Below are 21,559 nucleotides of genomic sequence, written 5' to 3' on the forward strand. Positions count from 1 at the left end.
TGCCTGGGAGGAAGGCCTGGAACTTGGGGAAGACTTGGAGGGGAGGACCGGATGGGGAAAAAGTCCTCAATAGAGAGAATTGGGTTGTTGCGGTGGGGTGACCTTTAACCTTTGGAAGGGCATTTATTTGGGAACGGCTGAAAAGCATTTACTTCGAGGGGGTGGGAGAGAGGTGGAATCTCGTGGAAGTATTTGCTTTAATAGGTCCCGGGTGATTTAGGGATCTTTCGAGTCGGTTGGTCTTGTGGGTGGCGAGGGCTACGCTGGAGGGGTCGCGTCCCAGTCTCGGGGAAGGCGGCAGGAGGCATCTGGGTGTTCCTGAAAACTGGGAGTTGGGGGGAAGGGTGGTGGGGAAAGTGGAATTCAGCGTGGATTTCTGTCTGCGTGTAGGACTATTAGAGGAGGCGCAGGGGAGCCACGCGGTGTACTCCCCGCCCCGAGAGAACTCTGGCTGCGCCTGCGACGGGCACGCCGGCCTGCGCCAAAGCCGCTTTCCCCAGGCGGCGGGCGCTCCCCCCGGCCCGGGCCGCGGCCCTCCCGCCCCGGCGGGGCCGCGCGGTGGATTGTGGGCTGGGGGCTGCGGCGGCCTCCGGCGCTGTCTCCCCACACCCGACCGGGCCAAGCCGGCTGGGCCGGCGGGGTGAGGGAAAGCAGTGGAGCCGGGAGCAGAAGCGCCAGAGGCAGTGGTCGTGGCGCGGCGGCGGCGGCTCCCCTGGAGGCCGGGGATGTGGGAGAGGCGGCGGCAGCAGCGGCGGAGGCGGCGCTGCGGACCCGGGGGAAACTGCTGGCTGACAGGACACCCGGGAGAGACGTGAGGGAGCCGCCGCTGCCGCCTCTCACCCCCGAGTGGAGCTGGGCTCGAGAGGGCGGCCCTGTGCTCCCTGGGCCGACTGGCCAGCGGGCGCGGGGCGGGGGCGGGAAGCCGGGCTCGGGCCCGGCCGGGCGCCGGGCGGCGGCGGCCGTGGAGCAGCAGCCTCGGTGCGACGTGGAGGGCTGGAGGCGGCGGCGATGCACTAGGCCTCGCTCAGGGCGGCTGCCCCGGGACCCGCAGGTAGGTGTGCCCCGCGGCCCCCGCGCGTCGCGGCCCACTCTCACCCCGACCTCCTGCGGAGAGAGGGACCGAGACCCCACCCCCTCGGCTCTCCTCCCCAGCCCGAAGCGGACGGAGTTTCCGTCACAACTGACCGGCGCTGAAGCTTCCATTCTCCTCCGCCACCTCCTTTTTTTTTTTCCTTTTCACTCTCCCTTCGGGATCGGGGCTGGCAGCTGTGTTCCCTACCTCCTGTCGGCGACCGCAAACGCCGCTCTAGCCCCTCTCTTTCTGGGATCCCAGCTTTGGAACTTCCATCACCCCCTTAGACGCTGCCCCCAAACTTTCCCTTTTCTTTTTCCAGCCAGGCCCCTAGTCCTATTGGATTCTATTGGAATCGTTTAAACATTTGTTTGTTTTTCTCTCCGGGGAAGACTAACCCAAAGAGTTACTCAGTCTTTTGCCTTTTGAAAATGTAGCTTGAAATAATTTGTTCAATAATTAATTTTCTTCAGTTCTGCCTCCTTCCATCTCTGCACAGATAGAAAGGGCAGGCCCTCCCTGCCGTCTTTGCTCTCCCGTCGTTGACTTGGGAACTTTGGCTTGCCAATTATAATTAGCCATTTGGTCTGTTCATGTGTTGAGTTCAAGATGGTATTTTTAGCATTTTGACTGACCAGGGTTGCGAAAAAAGATTTTTTTTCCTTCTAATCAGTTTTATTTTTTTGGTCTTTATTGAGGCTCTTACTTTCGAAGAATTAAATTGTACTGTTTTTATTTTTAATTGGCTGTATTTCTGATTTGTCAAATCCAGGGCAGTCTTAATAGTAAACGACTTTAAGTAATACCATGATAAATTACTTGTAGTATACTGAGAAATGTTATTGCGATAACCTAAACTGCAGGTTTTGATGTACGTTCACTTTTATAAATCCGAAGGAGAGTTAATTGGAAAAAGCACCTTCAGAGCCTAAATGATTTCTAAGCAGTTAAATGATGGAACAGAGGGCATGATGGGATTTGTTTGTTTGACTGTATTTGTAGTGTAGTCAGAATCGGATTTCCTAGAAATGGATGTTGATGGTTTGTAGTGATCATCGTTGCTCATGATAGGTTTGGGTAAAAATGATCAGTATGTGTAATTGATGTTTGGGACAGTAGAGTTTGCAATTTTATTGTAATTTGGCTATTTTAAAATTATGTTCTGATAACTTAAGAATTATTACATTACCAATCTAAGAGGCAGTCTGAGGATGCTTTTTAAATAAATGAAAAATGTTTTAATGGGTTTTTAAAATAAAGAATGCATCACAACCAAATTGTAAACACTGTTTTGTTGTTGTTAACATTCATATATTTTATTCTTGTAGAACTATTGTTACTACAGCATTTGGCTTTCTGAAGTGTTTTTGAAATTAGAATTTAATACTAAAAGTTTACTAGGAAAAGGTGATTACTTTTGCATATGTTTATATTTTTTGGAAGGTTAAAATTTATTTCTGGATAAGGTAATTTTTTGTGTCAGAATTAAAGTCAATTCCTATATAGCCCATGAAACGGCAAATTTTGCAGAATTTGTTCTTCATCACATTCTTTTTTTTTTTTTTTTGAGACGTGGTCTTGCTCTGTCGCCCATACTGGAGTGCAGTGGGGCGATCTCAGCTTGCCGCAACCTCCGCCTACCGGGTTCAGGTGATTCTCCTGCCTCAGCCTCCCAAGTAGCTGGGACCACAGGCGTGCCCATGCCTGGCTAATTTTTGTATTTTTAGTAGAGACGGGGTTTCATCATATTAGCCAGACTGGTCTCAAACTCCTGACCTTGTGATCCACCCGCCTCGGCCTCCCAAAGTGCTGGGATTAGATGTGTGAGCCACAGCCCCAACCCATCACACTCTTTGTTTTAATCAACAAAAGTTAATTACAATTCCTTTTTCCTGCTCTTAACTTTTTAAAAACTGCTTTATCGAGATAAAATTAACATACCATAAAATACGTCCATTTAAGGTGTACAACTTGGCTGGGTTCGGTGGCTCACACCTGTAATCCCAGCACTTTGAGAAGTCTAGGCAGGTAGGTCACCTGAGGTCCATAGTTCGAGACCAGTCTAGCCAACATGGTGAAACCCCGTCTCTATTAAAAATATAAAAATTAGCCGGGAAATTAGCCGGGCATGGTGGCGAGCACCTGTCATCCCAGCTACTGGGGAGGCCGAGGCTGGAGAATCACTTGAACCTGGGAGGTGGAGATTGCAGTGAGCCGAGATGGCACCACTGCACTCTAGCCTGGGTGACAGAGTGAGACTCTATCTCAAAAAAAAAGTGTACAATTCAGTGGTTTTTAGTTTATTTAAATAATTGTGCAAAGATCACCATAATCTAATTTTAGAATATTTTCATCATTCCCTCAAAAAACCTTGTATCCATTAACAGTTACTCCCCATTCTCTTCACCCCAGCCCCATCTTTAGGCAACCAGTAGTGTACTTTCTATCTCAATATTGGCCCAATGTGCGCCTTTCATATAATGCTGTGGGCTCATAGCTTTTTGAAAAGCTTTTCCTTTAAAATCAGTGTGCATGTTAAAATTTTTTATTTGAGCTAGAGAATAAGCAACTGATCACCAATATTAAAAGTGATGTTGTAAATAATATTATACTTTTTGGTTGTATTCAGCATAAAGTTGGAGAAAGAAGGCATGAATGTCTTCAGTAACCTCAAGAGGTGGTTTGGTCAGGTCGGAATCAATAAGTAAAAGTGGGCATTTTTGTTATTGAATATTAGAATATCAGGGTTGGAAAAGATCTTAAAGGTCATCAGCTTACTTCCTACTTGCCTCACTATTAGTTGGCAGCAACCAGATGAGGAAATCTGGAGATTAGAAGCTTGAATCTCTAGGATGCGTGGCTCAAGAACCACAGCGTGGCCATGTAAAGCAAGAAATGGGACTTTGGAAGTTAGAATTGTTTAGATTCTTGTATATATGTATGTATTTGACATTTTGCTAGCAGAGCTGAGAAAGAACTGGACATTCCCCCAACTTGGGGGGAAAAGTGAGTGACTATATGTAGCTGCATTGATGAAACCCATGTTACAAAATCCTCTAAAAATGCTTTAACCTAAGGAAGGATAGCAGATGTATTATTTAGGTATCTTGTACTATTAATGTCTTATTTTAAAAAAAAAAATTTTAAAAAATTATAATTAACAGGGCCAGTTGGAAGTTTCCTTTTTCAAATATCCAGTGCCCTAACATCTAAAACAATTGCTCTGCAAGGACGGTTTTGACCTCCAAGGGAAATTTGGCAGTGTCTAGAGACATTTTTGGTTGTCATAGCTGAAGGAAATGCTATTGGCTAGAGATGTTGCTAAATACCCTACAATGCAGAGAACATATTGCATCCACCTCTGCAAGAAATTATCCGGTTCAAAATGTCAATGGTACCATTGTAAACCTAGGGGTTGCATGATTTCTGGTAAGGACCTAGTGTTTTTGATTCCTACCAGGTGGGAAAATACTCTCAGTGGGCACTGTTTGGTGAATTAGATTAACACCTTAGATCCTCTAGCAACTATTTCTTTGCAAGAGGAGGAATTGAGGGAAAAATAAAAGGAAATCTATTTATGACACAATGCAGATATTCTTTTGTATATTTAGGTTGTTTTCAAATCTGAAAAAAGAAACCCTTTTTTTCCTAAAAATAGACTTAATTTACTGCAAATTTGGATATTGTTTTGCATTGTTAGTTATTTTTGCATATGTTTTTGAAATTGTAAATAGAATATATTCATATCTTTTATCCAGAAGTGATTTTTTTTTTTCCTGGCAGCTTCAACTACCAAGAAAGGAGAAGTAAGCTAAGTGTTTAACTTAATGTATGTATGTATGTATGTATGTTGTGAATGTCCAGAAAAATTCAAAGCTTATAATGAATCTCTTTTTTTCCCCTATGAGCTCCACTTTTGACTATTTAATGTTTTTAACAAGCTTAATTTGTTGATGAAAGAAGGTAATTGACAGTTGAGATCACTTTTGCTATTTATCATCCATACCTTGTGGATAAGTTACTCAAGTTATTCTTTCTGAGCCTCAGTTTTCTCATCTATAAAATAGGGGTAGTGATAATCCATGTATTACAAGGCTATTGTAAGAATTATTAAATGAGGTAATATGTATTAAGATGCTGTGTCAACTATAACATACTGTAGAAGAGTTATTCGCTTCAGAAGAATCAAACTAGGAAGGAATATAGAGGTTGTCAAAGGCAGGAATATAGATAGTAAGGCGGAGAATAGTGATGGCTGACAGCCTCTCTAGGGAGGAGAGAAGCACTAAATACAAATACTGATAACAAACTAGTAAAATAACTAGTGTATCAATATTTGAAACTCCTTAACATAGGGGCAAACTGAAACTCCTTAATATAGGGGCAAACTGACTTCCTTCTATAGCACCTGAGAGTATCACCATTATAGCACAGTAAAATAACATTATTAAAATGGTGAAATTAAGTTATTAAGAAAAGATTACCTTGTTTTCAAATATGCTGTTTGAGAAGACTTGAAAAATATATATTTTATTTCAGAGTTAAAATTGTTGTAAGTGACTTATACAAATAGTTTTAATCTTTTTAAGAGTATGCTACAGTTATTTGGATTAATTCCCTTTTTGGGAGTAATCCTTTTGTCTTCATTTACTATGCCTGCCTTCCTGTGTATTTGAAGGGTTTTTCTACCAGTGGTAATTATTCTTCAGATGTGAGGATTTAACTGAAGAAATAGGGGTTTTAAGCCTACTCACCATTTGTAAAATCTCATTTCCTTCTAGATTTCTTTTTAAATTATTTTTCATCTTTCTATGCAAAAAAGTCACTTTGATTTTTCTATATGTCCAGTAGTCCACAGTTATGCTGTAGCGTTTAGAGTTGAATTAATTAAAATGCATGAAATGGCAAAAATATAATTTCTTACAATTTTATTATTATTATTTAAAAAAATAGTCTCACTCTGTTGCCCAGGCTGGAGTGCAGTGGTGCAATCTCAGCTTACTGCAACCTTTGCATCCTGGGTTCAAGCGATCTCCTGCCTTGCCCTCCTGAGTAGCTGGGATTACAGGTGCGCGTCACTGCGCTTGACTAATTTTTGTGTTTTAAGTGGAGACAGGGTTTCGCCATGTTGGTCAGACAGGTCTCAAACTCCTGACCTTGTGATCCGCCTGCCTCAGCCTCCCAAAGTGTTGGAATTACAGGTGTGAGCCACCGCGCCCGGCCAATTTCTTACAATTTTGTTAACTGGTCACCTCTCTTTCACAATCATATAAAAATAAGGGTAGAGGTGGTCAGAGGCCCAGCTATTCAGTAAGATTTTTATGGGGTAATTTGAGGGTAGAATAGTTGCAGATAATATTCAGAATAAGTAATGTGGTATTCATAGGTATTAGATATGTTATATATATATCAGTATTTACTTAATAACATTATTTGACGTATACTCTATACTTAAATCTTCCTAGTTATCCCAAAAATCTTTATAGCTTTTCCCCCCTCAAATGCAGGATTCATGCAAGGTTAATGCATTGCATTTGGCTGGTATGTCTCTTTAAGTCTCCCCCAGTCTGGACTAGTTTCCTACCGCCTTCCTCTCTTTAGATATATCTGTTGAGAAGTAGAGACTGTATGTCCTGGAGCATGTTCCACATTCTGAATTGGTCTGTTCCTCACAATTAGATTCTAGTCAGACATTTCTGGTGAGACCACCACACAGATGATGTGTATTTCTACTGCTGTATTACATCAGGAGGCACATGATTTCAGGCTGTCACTCTATTGGTAATGCAAGTTTGATCACTTGGTAAAGGTGGGACTGACAGATCTCTCTACTATTTAATAAATAATTTGTAGAGGATACTTAATAGCCATGTAAATATCCTATTCCTTGACACCTTTTACCCAGTGATTTTGGTATCCATTAATGATCCTTGCTTGAATCAGTCATTATGTTGGAGGATTACAAATGGTGACTTTCTTTTTCATTCCTTCTGCTTTTATTACCTTCTTTGACTTTTTCAGGGCATTGAGGTCAGGTTAGATAAATTCTGAATATAGGCCACTGAATGTAGAAATCAGGTCATTCCTAACCTTTCCTGGAGCCAAGTAAGTGGTGAAGATGGAAGACAGCTAAGGAGGTAGACCAAAAAGAGAATAGAGGTTTGCCAGTGAAGGGGGGAGGTAAGATGTAGTAGCTGGAGGAGGCAGGGAGGAGGGAAAGGGCCTTCATTTGGTACTTGAACTTTTTTTTTTTTTGATAGGCCGATGAAGAGATCAAAGATAGAATTGGGGAATAACTAATAGAAAAAGGTCCCAGATGAAGCAGGAAGAGGTAAGATCAAGAACAGCTGTTAGGGGATTAACTCTGGAAAAGAGTAGACACCTATACTCTATCTCAGAAAGTTAGGAGTTGTGTATAGATGATAATTAGATACATTTGGATATGGAGGGAAAAAACTACATCTGGGGGCTTTTTTTTAAAATTTTTTTTTAACAGTTACTTTTTGAGCCTTGGGTTGTTGAAAGTAGGCAGGCTAGGGGACTTGAGGAGAGTGTTGAAAGTGTTACACATCTTGTGGGGAATGGAGAAGAGAAGTGTTTCAAGATAAATCAGTGAAAGAATTGCTGAGCAGCATCAGAGGCTCATTGGAGACTGGAACTCATAAATTTGTAATCAGCATATTTTACTGTTTTTTCTGGCAGTGTTCTGCAACCAGGAGAAAAGCAAAGACAGATTGTATTGAAGGTGGATGAGGGAGGAGAGATGCAAGGGAGACAAAGTAATGGGGAGGTAGGCTAAGTAATGAAGTTAGTAAAGTAGAACAGGGCTATGATACCCAACCAGTGGGGAGGGATGTAAGGGTAGTGCCAAGCAGTGATTAATTAAAATACTAATTTATTTTTTGTTTGAGGTTATAGTAATCATAAACCCTGTTTTTACTTTTCCCTTAAACTAACATTTAATATTTTTATTTGTGAACTGTTTACTGACTTAATGCAGATGTTTCTTAGCTATTTTGCTTTATTTTCCCTAAAATGAAAATTCCTTGAAAGTATCATCTTTGTTACTTAATAAGTGTCTAATAGTTTATATATTTGAGACATTTATTCAATAACTCTGAATGAGTGATTTTAAGATTATCTTGCTAATATTTGGCTGGGACACCAAGAAGAGAATACAAGTGTCTAATATGGTTCATTTTGACTGACAAAAATTTCACTAGTTATACAGTCATATCAATGGCCCAAAGGAGTAAGAAAGCATCCAAGTAATTTTTTTGTTGTTGTTGGAATTTTTACATGCTAGAGACAGATTTTATCTTAGTATAGTTTGTTCATATTCCAGGCCTGTGACCCTTAATCAATTTTTTTTTGTTTTCTTTTGAGACGGAGCCTGGCTATGTCGCCAGTCTGGAGTGCAGTGGGGTAATCACGGCTCACTGCCATCTCCCCCTCCCATGTTCAAGTGATTCCCCTGCCTCAGCCTTCCGAGTAACTGGGACTACATGCATGCACCACCACGCCCAGCTAACTTTTTATATTTTAGTAGAGACAGGGTTTCACCATGTTGGCCATGATGGTCTGGATCTCCTGTCCTTGTGACCTGCCCACCTCAGCCTCCCAAAGTGTTGGGATTACAGGCATGAGCCACCGCGCCTGGGCCTCCCCTTAATTTTAATGGCTGCTATAATGTTATAATTCTCTGATGAGTGCTGGGGAAAAAAAGACATTGCTTTTATTTGGAATATTATCTAGACTTAAAAATTATATATTATTTTATGAGGACATCTATGATTTTTATTCCTGATAAAGATGTCACATGAAATAGCATTTGTTTTATAAGCCATTTAAAAATATTTAAGTCTAAGATTACAAATTGTTATAATTTTTATCCTTCTAGTCACTATTATTTCTTATTGTTCCTTGTCACTAAATAAAAAGTAAATAAGTAACTTTGGGAAGCGCATGCATTCAGAGTTTCCTGCAAAGCACAGGGTCTCGTAAATGCTATATGAGGATGTAAAGAGAAAGCAAATTAGATTACTACAACTTTGTTCTTATTTTCTGGGTTCCTTAAGCCTCTTCCATACTTCTTTAATGCTCAAGAGGACTATAGAAGTTCTTATTTATATAACAGCCCCAATGTTAGTATTTCTTGAGAGTATGTTTAGATTGTACCTTCAATATTGAGATTTTTGTGAGCAATAATATATGTGATATGCATTTAAAAAAATTAAGGATTTTTAAAAATTCTGATTAAACTAGATTTTGTCAAATGATAAATCTTAAGTATAGTGTAGAAGTATATTGCTATTTGTGTATAGGTAGTGTGAAAAACTTAACTATACCATTTACTAGAAATTGACTCTTACATTTCAAAAATGTTGTGGAAAGTACTTCTTAGAATGTAAGATATTTGATGTATTTTGTAGGCAAACAGCAAGAAACCAACTGAAGGATGAGATTAAAGAGGAACAAGAAAAGGTGGTGGAGAAAGGAGGGGGCAGAGTTTTTACTATGGTAACAAACTCCCGAGTTCTATCAGACTGATCTTTGGTAGGACATTACAGTGTGGTTAAGTTTTTCTTGCATATTATCAGTACTTCTTTTTTTTTTTTTTTTTTTTTTTTTTTTTTTTTTTGAGACGGAGTCTCGCTTTGTCGCCCAGGCTGGAGTGCAGTGGCCGGATCTCAGCTCACTGCAAGCTCCGCCTCCCGGGTTTTTACGCCATTCTCCTGCCTCAGCCTCCCGAGTAGCCGGGGCTACAGGCGCCTGCCACCTCGCCCGGCTAGTTTTTCGTATTTTTTAGTAGAGACGGGGTTTCACCGTGTTCGCCAGGATGGTCTTGAACTCCTGACCTCGTGATCCGCCCGTCTCGGCCTCCCAAAGTGCTGGGATTACAGGCTTGAGCCACCGCGCCCGGCCATATCAGTACTTCTAAATTTGGGGAAATGAAATTTGAGATTTTTTTGTTGCTTTTAAAAAAATAGCAGTCAAGTATGGACTTTAAAAAAAATTAGGTCCAAAATTATATCAAAATTATGTCAAAAAAGCTCTGTCCAGCTCCAGTGTTAAAAAGAAATTCCACTTTATCCATGTTTTCTCAAATTAGACATTTAAAAAAAAATTAATTTATAAGTCAATTATACGGGGCCAGGCGCAGTGGTTTATGCCTGTAATGCCAGCACTTTGGGAGGCAGAGGTGGGCGGATCACCTGAGGTCAGGAGTTTGAGACCAGCCTGGCCAACATGTGAAATTTCGTCTCTACTGAAAATACGAAAATTAGCCAGGCAAGGTGACAGGCGCTTGTAGTCCCAGTTTCTTGGGAGGCTGAGGCAGGAGAATCAGTTGAATCCAGAAGTGGGAGGTTGCAGTGAGCCGAGATTGCGCCACTGTACTCCAGCCTGAGTGACAGAGCGAGACTGTCTCAAAAAAAAAAAAAAAAGGGGGTCAATTATATGGAATTCAGAAGTTGTTGTTGAGAAGGCCTCTCTCCATTGCCTCGGTCAGAGTGCAGTGACACCATCACAGCTCACTGCAGCCTCAACTTCTTGGGCTCAAACTTTCTTGAAAGTGCTAAGATGATGGGCCAAAGTAGTGTATTTATCTCCCATTACAGATGCCAAATTAATTCCTTTGGTAAGAAAAATGCAGTAAATTACACTGATGAAAGTGTAGGCTGGGCGTGGTGGCTCACGCCTGTAATCTCAGCACTTTGGGAGGCTGAGTCAGGCGGATCACCTGAGGTTAGGAGTTTGAGACCAGCCTGGGCAATGTGGTGAAATCCCATCTGTACTAAAAATACAAAAATTAGCTGGGCGTGGTGCCGGGTGCCTATAGTCCCAGCTACTAAGGAGGCTGAGGCAGGAGAATCGCTTGAACCTGGGAGGCAGAGGTTGTTGTGAACTGAGATCTTGCCGCTGTATTCCAGCCTGGGCAACACAGCGAGACTCCATCTCAAAAAGAAAAAAATTGTATAATATCTTTTTCCTTTTGGAATAATCCTGGTCTTATAAAATTATCACAATTAGATGTTAATTATATCATTCAACAGAAGATGGACATAAGTGATAGTTATGAGAGTAAATAATTATTGGTTCAGTCATTGATCTAATAAGGAGACAGACAGAAAAAGAAAGCACCAGATGCCTGAAATGGGTGGGAAGGAGTAGTGAAATAATTTAAAATTTTTTTTATTGGTGCAGAGACAGAGGCATGGAACTTAGAATCAGAAAATCTGAATTCAGATTCCCTCTTCACAGTTAACTCACTAAATGGTCTGAAATCAAGTTACTCTTGAACTTGTTTCTTCATTCATATAATGGAGATCATTGATTCATTGATTCATTCAGAAATGTTTTTCTTACTAGGTTAATTTGAAGATGAACAAAAATCTGAAAGTAAGCAATTATGAACTGTATAGTGTTCACTGTATTTTACTGTAGAGTCAGATATTAGTGATGATGCAATTCTTCCTGTCTTTCCATTTTGTTCTTCCCTGTCATCCTTCCTTCTTTCATTGATAACATATTTTTACTGCACTCTTGATCTAACACTTCACAGAACCTTCAGAACCTGCATCCCAGCTGATTCCACTCCTCCTCCTACTCACACATTGGGCACAGGAATAGGGTGTGAGGCAACTTTTCTAGGTCAGCCTGCTTATTTTCTCACTGTTGCTTGACAAAGTCCTGTCTTTCTCAAGGTGTGGCATAAACCTGAGGTGCCTTATAGTCCCTGGGCTTGATATTCTTTCTTTCTCACTTTGTCTTTCCTTTTCCCATCCCCTCTCACCCCATTCCTGTGTGTATGTAACTCTGACCATCTCCTTTCTCCACCATTTACTTGTTCCTTTTTTTTTTTTTTTTTGAGATAGAGTCTCGCTCTGTCACCCAGGCTGGAGTGCAGTGGCGTGATCTCGGCTCATTGCAACCTCTGCCTCCCGGGTTCAAGCAATTCTTGTGCCTCAGCCTCCAGAGTAGCTGAGATTACAGGTGCCCGCCACCACACCCGGCTAATTTTTCATATTTTTTGTAGAGACGGGGTTTCACCACGTTGGCTAGGCTGATCTTGAACTCCTGACCTCAGGTGATCCACCCACCTCAGCCTCCCAAAGTGCTGGAATTACAGACATGGGCCACCGCGCTGGGCCTCTTGTTCCTCTTTAATCTCACCCTTCAGTTGACTTCTTGCTGTTTGCCTACAAATATGCTCAGGTCTCCGTTTGCCTAAAAGATTCTTGCTCAACTCTTGTTCTTTTTTTTTTTTTTTTTTTCTTTTTACCATGAAAGAGATGTTGATACTGTTGCCTTTATTACTTCATCACTTCTTAACCTCAGTGGGATGGCTTCTTCCCTAACCACTGTCCTGAAACCGTTCTTAATCCAGTATCCTTTCTAAAGTTAGTAATCTCCTTGACCTCTTTGCAGCATGTTGATGCTACTTACTGTTTGCACTTTACTTCTTGACACATCTTCCCTGTGTAAGGATGGTATTTCTGATTGCCATTGTCTTTTCCTCTAAACAGATTTGCCCTACCCCTTGCTCAGAGCTTTCATTAGCTCTCTTCTTCGGCACTTTCTCCACTTGTATATCACTTTCCTGTGACTATCTGTAGTTATCTACTAATTCATTCCTGTAATGTAATTGAACTAGAAGCAGTAATGGAAAATTCAGGGAGGCAGGATTCTGTTCACTACAAGAATTTTTTTTTTCCAAAGTAATTATGGTTGTTTTACAGTAGTACTCTGCTTTTGAAGTAGTTAATTCTTCATTATTGAAGTTTTCAAGTAGAGGCAGATAGACCCCTTATAGAAAGGATTTATATATGAAGTAGAAAGTTGAGGCAGATATTCTTTTAAAGTCTTGTCCAACTCAGAAATTGTAATTTTTATCTCATCTACTCTACTTCCATGGACTTAACTTTGACCTATACTCAGATGTCTTCCAAACCATTATTTCCATTCACTCCCCTACCACCTCCTCATCTCTCTTCTCTCCCACAGGCACAGTTTTTGTCATCAAAGTTGCTTTTGTTCTAGGCCACCATGTTTTCTGGCTTCATTATCACTTTCCAATATTCTTTTTACCCCCTTTAGTGTCATGGCAATGAGGATCATTTTTCTTGCTTTGGTGACTTTTCTGAAAGTAAATTATGTCTGCGCATATTGGTTTATTTGTTCTTGCTGTTTCCCCTCTATTTCCCCCTACCCACCACCTCTCTCTCCAGGATTAGGAATGCTCAAGCAAAGAAAGACACCAGAAGAGGAGGATCAGGATCCTAAAGTTTGTAGTTATTTTAAAATTTTCTATGGCACAGTTGAAATGTTAATATTTGCTGACCATTTAAAAAGATGTTTGCCGGGCATGGTGGCTCACACCTGTAATCCCAGCACTTTGGGAGACCAAGGTGGGCGGATCACCTGAGGTCAGGAGTTCAAGACCAGCCTGACCAATATGGTGAAACCCTGACTCTACTAAAATTATAAAAATTAGCTGGGCATGGTGGTGTGCGCCTGTAGTCCCAGCTAATCAGGAGGCTGAGGCAGGAGAATGGCTTGAACCTGGGAGGCAGAGGTTGCAGTGAGCCGAGATTACGCCACTGCACTCTAGCCTGGTGACAGAGTGAGACTCTGTCTCAAAGAAAAAAAAAAAAAAAAACCAAAATGTTTATAATAACGGTTGTTGCAATTCTTTATTGAATGTCTACTGTGTACCAACTATTATGCTATGAACTTACATAAGTTATTTAAATCTTACGACATTCCAATGAGGAAGATACTGCTGCTGTCCCATTTTACAAATGAGGAAACTGAGACTTAGGAAGGTAAGACAGTTGTCACACAACTAATAAATGACAGAGATCTAACTCATTGTATGGCCAATACTCTTAACTAGTATATCGTTTTATAAGGAAAGTGGAGATCTAGAATCAAATTTCAGAAAGTCAAGTAATGTTATACAAACAAGAAAATATATTTTGGATTTACATTTTTAGATTATTTGAAATGTATGTGAACATTTTGAGGTATTGTGTTAGTGGCTTACGTGTCTTTACCCACTCTCTGTGATATTCATTCATTTGCTCATTCATTCATTGAATAGTCATGTGGTTTACTGAATGCTTAGACTTTGTATTGGGTATGGTATAGGAAAGTGAATGAAACAAATATAAGTTTACAGTATAGTGACAGAGATAGGAAACAAGCAGGTAAATAATCACGTAATTTATTTATTTTAGTCTAAAGTTTTCCGGCCTTTTTAAAATGACTAAGTATCCAAGCCAATTTCTTAATAGAATATCTCATACTCTTAATTTGTCTCATTGTTTCCTCATATATGGTGGTTTAAACCTTACTATCCTACTTCCTTCTGTTTACTGTAAACTCAAAGGTAGGTCTAGAGCCAACAGAACTGAACCTTGAGTTCACAGACTCTGTAGGGTCTGTAGAATTCAGGGAATCTATGAACTTTAGATGGGGAAAAAATTACATCTTTATTTTAACTTATCTCTAACTCAGTGGTTCTCAGCTGGGGTGAGTTTGTCTTCTCCTTCCCCAACCCTTGGACATTTGGCAATGTCTGGAGACATTTTTGATTGTCACAGCTGGGTGGGTACAAGAGAGTCCCTGATAACAGAATTATCCCATTCATAATGTCAATAGTGTCAAGGTTAAGAAACTCTGCTCTAACTGGATTTTAGCATTTCCTTTAATTATAAGTATAAGAAACCCTTCATGGATACAGTATGGACAGTACATTTACAGTACCTGTAGCTTTGTCAACAATAGAAATCTCAGGTATTCTCATATCACATTCAATTGCTGCAGATATCTTAAGATTTAATTTATGCTCATTTATTGTCTATAAATTAAGGTAGTTGCTAGATTTGTATTAAGAAGCAATAATAGACTGGGCATGCATGGTAGCTCATGCCTGTAATACCAGCACTTTGGGAGGCTGATGCGGGAGGACTGCCTGAACCCACGAGTTCAGGACCAGCCTGGACAACATAGCGAGACCTCCTCTCTACAAAAATACAAAAATTAGCCAGGTGTAGTAGCGTGCACCTGTGGTCCCAGCTACTCGGGAGGCTGAGGTGGGAGGATCGCTTGCACCCAGTAGGTTGAGATTGCAGAGAGCTGTGATTGTGCCACTGCACTCCAGCCTGGGTAACAGAGTGAGACCCTGTCTGAAAAAGAAGAAATAATATTACTGTTATAATTTAAACAATTATTATGGTAACTGTATTTCAGTATAATTGTCCATTGTAGTCTTGTGTGTTTTATGCATTTAAAAACATTATTCTAAGAAGGCATCCATAAGCTTTACCAGACTGTAAAAGAAATCCACAGGACAATAAAGCTTAACTCCTGATCTAGAGATTTGATGGGGTTGGATTAAACATTTTTGGAGAGAATATTTCATAGGTAATGATTTTTTTTTCCTATTTTGTCATTTCATGAATTACATAATATCAGGTTGTCCTCCTATTATCAGTAACATTAAGTTTAATGACTTAAGGTGGTGACAGCCAGGTTTCCATTTTAAAGATACATTTTCCCCTTTGTGTTGCTAAGTAATCTGTGAGGTAATACTTAGGCACCATGAGAATATTCTGTTTTTAACAACTTTTTACCTAATGGCCTTAGCATACATTGGTGATTTTTGCCTGAATTAGCTTTTACATTGGGGGTTGCAAATTGGTGATTTTCTAATTTGGTCATTCCTTCCATATTTATTACTGGCATTCTTCAGCGGAGATTTTCTTTCCCCACCCCCTTTCCTTATCTCTTTTTCCTCCCTTAAGTATCTCTATGTATCCATTAATTTTTACTTATTCCATATGTTATACTCTATTACTTTTGAAAAATATGCTTAAGTTGTCCCAAATGTGGCCCGTGGGAACCCCCTTTTAATTTGGCCCTTTGTCCTCTTAATAGGTCCTACTGGTCTTTGAGCATATCTTGCTTTCTGACACAGGAGTGCTCAGGATAGACTTGTTCTTTCTGTATTCCATGTCTGGAGTTACATATTTCTTCAAAGAGTCCTGGTTTATTTTAGTTGGAGACAGTATTTAGAAACAGAGGTCTGGGCAGCAGGTGTGTTCATTGCTTGGTGGGGTTCTGGCTGGTGGTTGGGGTTGGAGGAGGCAATGCTTCTAGTGCCTTTCAAAAGAAGTTTTTAGCTGAACATAAAAAGATATTTTGAGCTATAAGAAAGAAAATCAAATCTTTACTCATCCTTAGAAATCCCTTTTTTCTTTTTTTTGGAATGGATGATTCTGTTTTTTCTTTTCCTTATTAGCCCAGACCCATTCTGTTATTACTTAAGTATTATTGGCAGCTGTCTGTTTTGTCTGTCTGTTCTGATATGTTCTACATACCATTCATTTCATTCATCTATAAAATTTTTATTATGTGTGTGACAGTAACTGTGATAAGCAAATAGAATACACAGGAAAACAAACATCAAGAAATTCGAAGTCTGATAGGGAAGAACTATATGAAAACCAAAACCTCAGTATGATTGATGCAAAAATTGAAATACATAGAGTGACTGTGAGAAAACAAAGAAAGCTTCAAGAGAAAATACTATTCAAACATAGTATTGATAAAATTATAAGGAGATTACCACGTGAAAAAGGTAGAGCTGTTTATAGATTCTCATTACAGTTGTTAAAATGCCAGATTTGTTTCTAGATGGTAGTTAACTTGTACTATCAGAAATCAGTAGTTCCCTGCGTTTAGTGCTTAGAGCTTTCCATTTTCCTGTATTCTGTGTATTTTGTTTGCTTGTTTTTTCGAACTGATTTTTTTTCTGAGTAGACAAACTATGCATTGCTTATCCTGAAACTTTCTTAAGGTGTCTCATCATTTTTGTTCTTTAGCCTTTCAATGACATTATTTCTTTGCCGAAATTTTGTGATTCAGATGTCATGTACATTTGTTATATTTGTTTGTACATCTGTGTCTTATGAATGAATCTATCATGTTTTCTTACCAGTGATTGTACTTTTATAATTATGCGATAATCAGTACAAAGTTTGGTTCTTACTGTAGGGAGATCTTCTTAATAATAAGCTGTGGATGGTGAAGGCAGTGGAGAGTCAAATGTTTGGAAATTGGGACTCACCTTTATAGGCTGTCCCCTAGTTTTTTGTAATCCCCTTTTACTAGAGATCTTCCCTGTTGTTAATAAGAATTAAGAGTGGTGTAGGAAAAAAGAGAATGTGCATATGTTTTCCAATTCAAAATCTTTGAAGAGTAAACCATGTGTTTTTCTCCCCAGATACAGAAATAACTTAAAAGAATCTAGAAGTATTTTTTCCTGCTATCTGCCTACATATTTCTAGGTTTCTAAAATGGCACTTAGGATTTTTTTTCTGTAAAAACCGCATGGTAAATAGAATAAATCAAGATATCAGCATAGTATTGTCAGAATGAATATCTAATTTATCTGACATTAAGCAATGGATGTTTCACATAAATACATTTTCCACATATCTGTGGCATGACACTTCGTGTCAAAATGTATTTATTTTAGATCTTGGGTTACAGAGCAAGATGGTGAACTAGAAGGCTCCCCTGGATGTCCCCCTCCACAGGAACACCAAATTTAACAACTACACACAAAAAGCACTTTCATAAGAAACAAAAATCAGGTGAGCACTCACAGAACCTGGTTTTAACTTCATATTGCCCAAAGAAGCACTGAACAGGATAGGAAAGACAGCCTTGAATTGCTGATACCACCTCTCCTCCATCCCCCATGCACTGACTGTGTGGTGTGGAGAAATTTGTATGCTTGGGATAGGAGGAGTGCAGCAATTGTGAGACTTCTCATTGAATGCACTGTAACAGCAAAAAGCAAAACCAGGCTGAACTCAGCTGACGCCCACACATGGAGGGAGCATTCAGACCATCCCTAGCCAGAGGGGAATTGCCCAGCTCAGCGGTTGGAACTTGAGTTCTGGCAAGCCTTGCCACTGTGGGCTGAGGTATGCCGGGGTCCTAAATAAACTTAAAAGGCAGGGTAGGCCAAAAGGACTGCAAATCCTAGTGCTGAGCTGGGCTTGGCACCAGTGGAATTGGGGGCACATGACTTACTAAGACATCAACTGGAACACCTAAGGGAGTTGCTTGTACCACCTCTCCTCCAAGCCCAGGAAGCCCAGCTCGTAGCTCCAGAAGAGACCCCCTGCCTTCTGCTGGGGCAGAGGAGAAGGAAGAATAAAGAGGACTTTCGTCTTGCATCTTGGATACCAGCTCAACTGCAGTAGGATAGGGTACTGGTCAGGCCCCCATTCCAAGCCCTAGCTCCTGGATAACATTTCTAGACACACGCCTGGGCTAGAAGGGAACCTGTTGCCTTGAAGGGAGAGACCCAATCCTGGCAGGATCCATCCTGTACTGACTATAGGGCCCTTTGGGCCCCGAATAACTAGCAGTGATAACCACATAGTATGCCATGGGCCTTGGCTTGAGACTCTGAGACATGCTGGCTTCAGGTGAGAAATAGCACATTCCCAGCTGTAGTGGCTATAGTGGGAGACTCTGCTTGAGAAAAGCAGAGGGATAAACAAAGGGGACTTTGTTTTGTATCTTAGGTATCAGCTTGGCCATAGTGGATCAAACACCAAGTGGGCTCTTGGGGTCCCTGATTCTAGGCCTTGGCTCTTGGACAGTATTTCTGGACCTGCCCTGGGCCAGAGGGGAGCCCACTGAAGGGTGAGTCCCAGGCCTGGCAGCATTTGCCACATGCTGACTAAGGGCCCTTGGACCTTACATGAACATTGACAGTAGCCTGGCAGTACTCCCTATGGGCCTTTGGTGGTGGTGGCCACAGGGTAAGGCTCCTCTGCCTGTAGAAAGGGGAGAGAGAAGTGGGAATGACTGTGTCTCATGATTTGAGGGCTAGCTCGGCTGCAGTATAATAGAATACCAGGTAGACTTCTAAGGTTTTTGACTGATCCCTAACTCCTGGAGAGAGCCTCTGGACTTACCTGAGGACTTGGGGGAACTTGCTGTCCTGAAGGGAAGGACAGAAGCTGGGCTGGCTTTGCCACCTGCTGATGGTAGAGCCTTACATCCCTGAGAAAACACAGGCGGTAGCCAGGTAGTGGTTACCGTGGGCCTTGGGTGAAACTCAGTGCTGTGCTGGCTTCAGGTCTGACCCAGTGCAGTGCCAGTGTTGATGACCACAGGGTGCTTGTGTTGCCCTGCTGCAAGCCCCAGGCAGCTCAGCAGAAAGAGACTTTGTTTGTTTGGGAGAAAGTAAGGGAAGAGAACAAGAATCTCTGCCTGGTAATCCAGAGAATTCTTCCAGATCTTATTCAAGACTACCAAGGTGGTACCTCTGCAAGTCTGCAAGAACCACAGCATTACTGGGCTTGGGGTGCCCCCTAAAGCAGATACAGCTTAAATCATAACACCCAAGTCCATTAGAGTATCTGAAAAGTCTTCCCAGGAAGGACAGGTACAAATAAGCCCAGACAGTGAAGACTACAATAAATACCTCACTCTTCAACGTCCAGACACTGAAGAACATCTACACCCATCTACATCATCCAGGAAAATATGACCTCTCCAAATGAACTAAATAAGGCACCAGGGACTAATCCTGGAGAAACAGAGTTATGTGACCTTTCAGACAGAGAAATCAAAACAGCTGTGTTGAGGAAATGCAGAGAAATTCAGGGTAACACAGAGAAGGAATTTAGAATCCTATCAGATAAATTTAACAGATTGAAGTAATTAAAAAGAATTAGGTATTCTGGAGTTGAAAAATGCAACTGACATGCTGAAGAATGCATCAGAATGGCTTAAAAGCAGTTGATCGGCCAGGTGCGGTGGCTCATGTCTGTAATCCCAGCACTTTGGGAGGCCGAGGAGGATGGACCATGAGGTCAGGAGTTCGAGACCAGTCCAGCCAACATGGTGAAACCCTGTGTCTACTAAAGATACAAAAAATTAGCTGGGCATGGTGGCACATCCCTGTAATCCCAGCCACTTAGGAGGCTGAGGCAGGAGAATCGCTTGAATTTGGGAGGTAGAGGTTGCAGTGAGATGAGATTGTGCTATTGCACCCCAGTCTGAGTGACAGGGCGAGACTCTGTCTCAAAAAACAAAACAAAACAAAAGGCAGTTGATCAAGCAGAAGAAAGAGTGAGCTTGAAGACAGTCTTTTTGAAAATACAAATCAGAGAAGACAAAAGAAAAAAGAACAAAAACCAATAAACACACCTACAGGATTTAGAAAGTAGCCTTGAAGAGGCAAATGTAAGAGTTATTGGCCATAAAGAGGAGGTAGAGAAAGAGATAGGGGTAAAAAGTTTATTCAAAGGGATAATAACAGAGAACTTCTCAAACCTAGAGAAAGATATTAATATCCAAGTACAAGAAGGTTATAGGACACTAAGCAAATTTCACCCAGTGAGGACTAACTCGAGACATTTAATAATAAAATTCCCAAAGGTCAAGGATAAAGCAAGGATACTAAAAACAGCAAGAGAAAAGAAACAACATACAATGGAGCTTCAATATGGCTGGCAGCAGACTTTCCAGTAGAAACCTTACAGGCCAAGAGAGAGTGGCATGACATGTTTCAAATGCTGAAGGAAAAAAACCATTTTACCCTAGAATAGTATATCCAATGAAAATATCCTTCAGACATGAAGGAGAAATAAAGACTCCCAGAAAAACAAAAGCCGAGGGATTTCAACAGCTCCAGACCTGTCCTACAAGAAATGCTAAAGGGCTGGCCAGGTGCAGTGGCTCATACCGGTAATCTTAGCACTTTGGGAGGCTGAGGTGGGTGGATCATCTGAGGTCAGGAGTTGAAGACTAGCCCGGCCAACATGATGAAACCTTGTCTCTATTAAAAACGTAAAAGTTAGCCAGGCATGATAGTCCGTGCCTGTAATCCCAGCTACTCAGGAGGCTGAGGCAGGAGAATCACTTGAACCTGGGAGGTGGAAGTTGCAGTGAGCCAAGATGGTGCCACTGCACTCCAGCCTGGGTGACAGAGTGAGACTCTTGACTTAGAAATGCTAAAGGGTATGTACTTCAATAAAAAAAGAAAAAGAGGTTAATGAGCAAAAAGATACCGTCTGAAGATGTAAAACTAACTGGCAATATAAGTACACAGCAAATCATAGAATATTATAGCATAACTGGTGTGTAAACTAGTCTTAATTAGAGAAACTAAAAGATGGACCAATAACAAATTATAACTACAATTATTTCAAGACATAAGAACAGTAAAATATAAATAGAAACAACAAAAAGCTATAAAGTAGGGGGACATAAAGTGCAGAGTTTTATTAGTTTTCTTTTTGCCTATTTATGCAAGCAGTGTTAATTGTTATCTGCATAAAACAATGGGTTATAAGATAGTATTTGCAAGCCTCATGGTAACCTCAAATCAAAAACCATAGAACAGATACACAAAAAATTTAAAAACCAAGAAATTACATCATACCACCA

The 21,559-nt window shown here is 40.8% G+C and overlaps 1 protein-coding gene across 3 annotated transcripts in view; it reads left to right on the forward strand.

Annotated features, from left to right (window-relative positions):
• Positions 1 to 587: 587 nt before the first annotated feature.
• VPS54 (VPS54 subunit of GARP complex) overlaps positions 588 to 21,559 on the forward strand; it is a 131,947-nt gene continuing 110,975 nt past the window's right edge. Inside the window, exon 1 of one of the 3 annotated variants that reach the window (XM_015112491.3) lies at positions 588 to 1,051. The gene's annotated coding sequence lies outside the window, so the exon portion shown is untranslated. Of the gene's footprint in view, positions 1,052 to 13,798; positions 13,900 to 21,559 lie in introns of those variants that run through there. The other 2 variants (NM_001261018.2, XM_077958281.1) reach the window with 2 other exon arrangements.

This window comes from Macaca mulatta, chromosome 13 (assembly GCF_049350105.2).
Source record: "Macaca mulatta isolate MMU2019108-1 chromosome 13, T2T-MMU8v2.0, whole genome shotgun sequence".
Taxonomy (NCBI): domain Eukaryota; kingdom Metazoa; phylum Chordata; class Mammalia; order Primates; family Cercopithecidae; genus Macaca; species Macaca mulatta.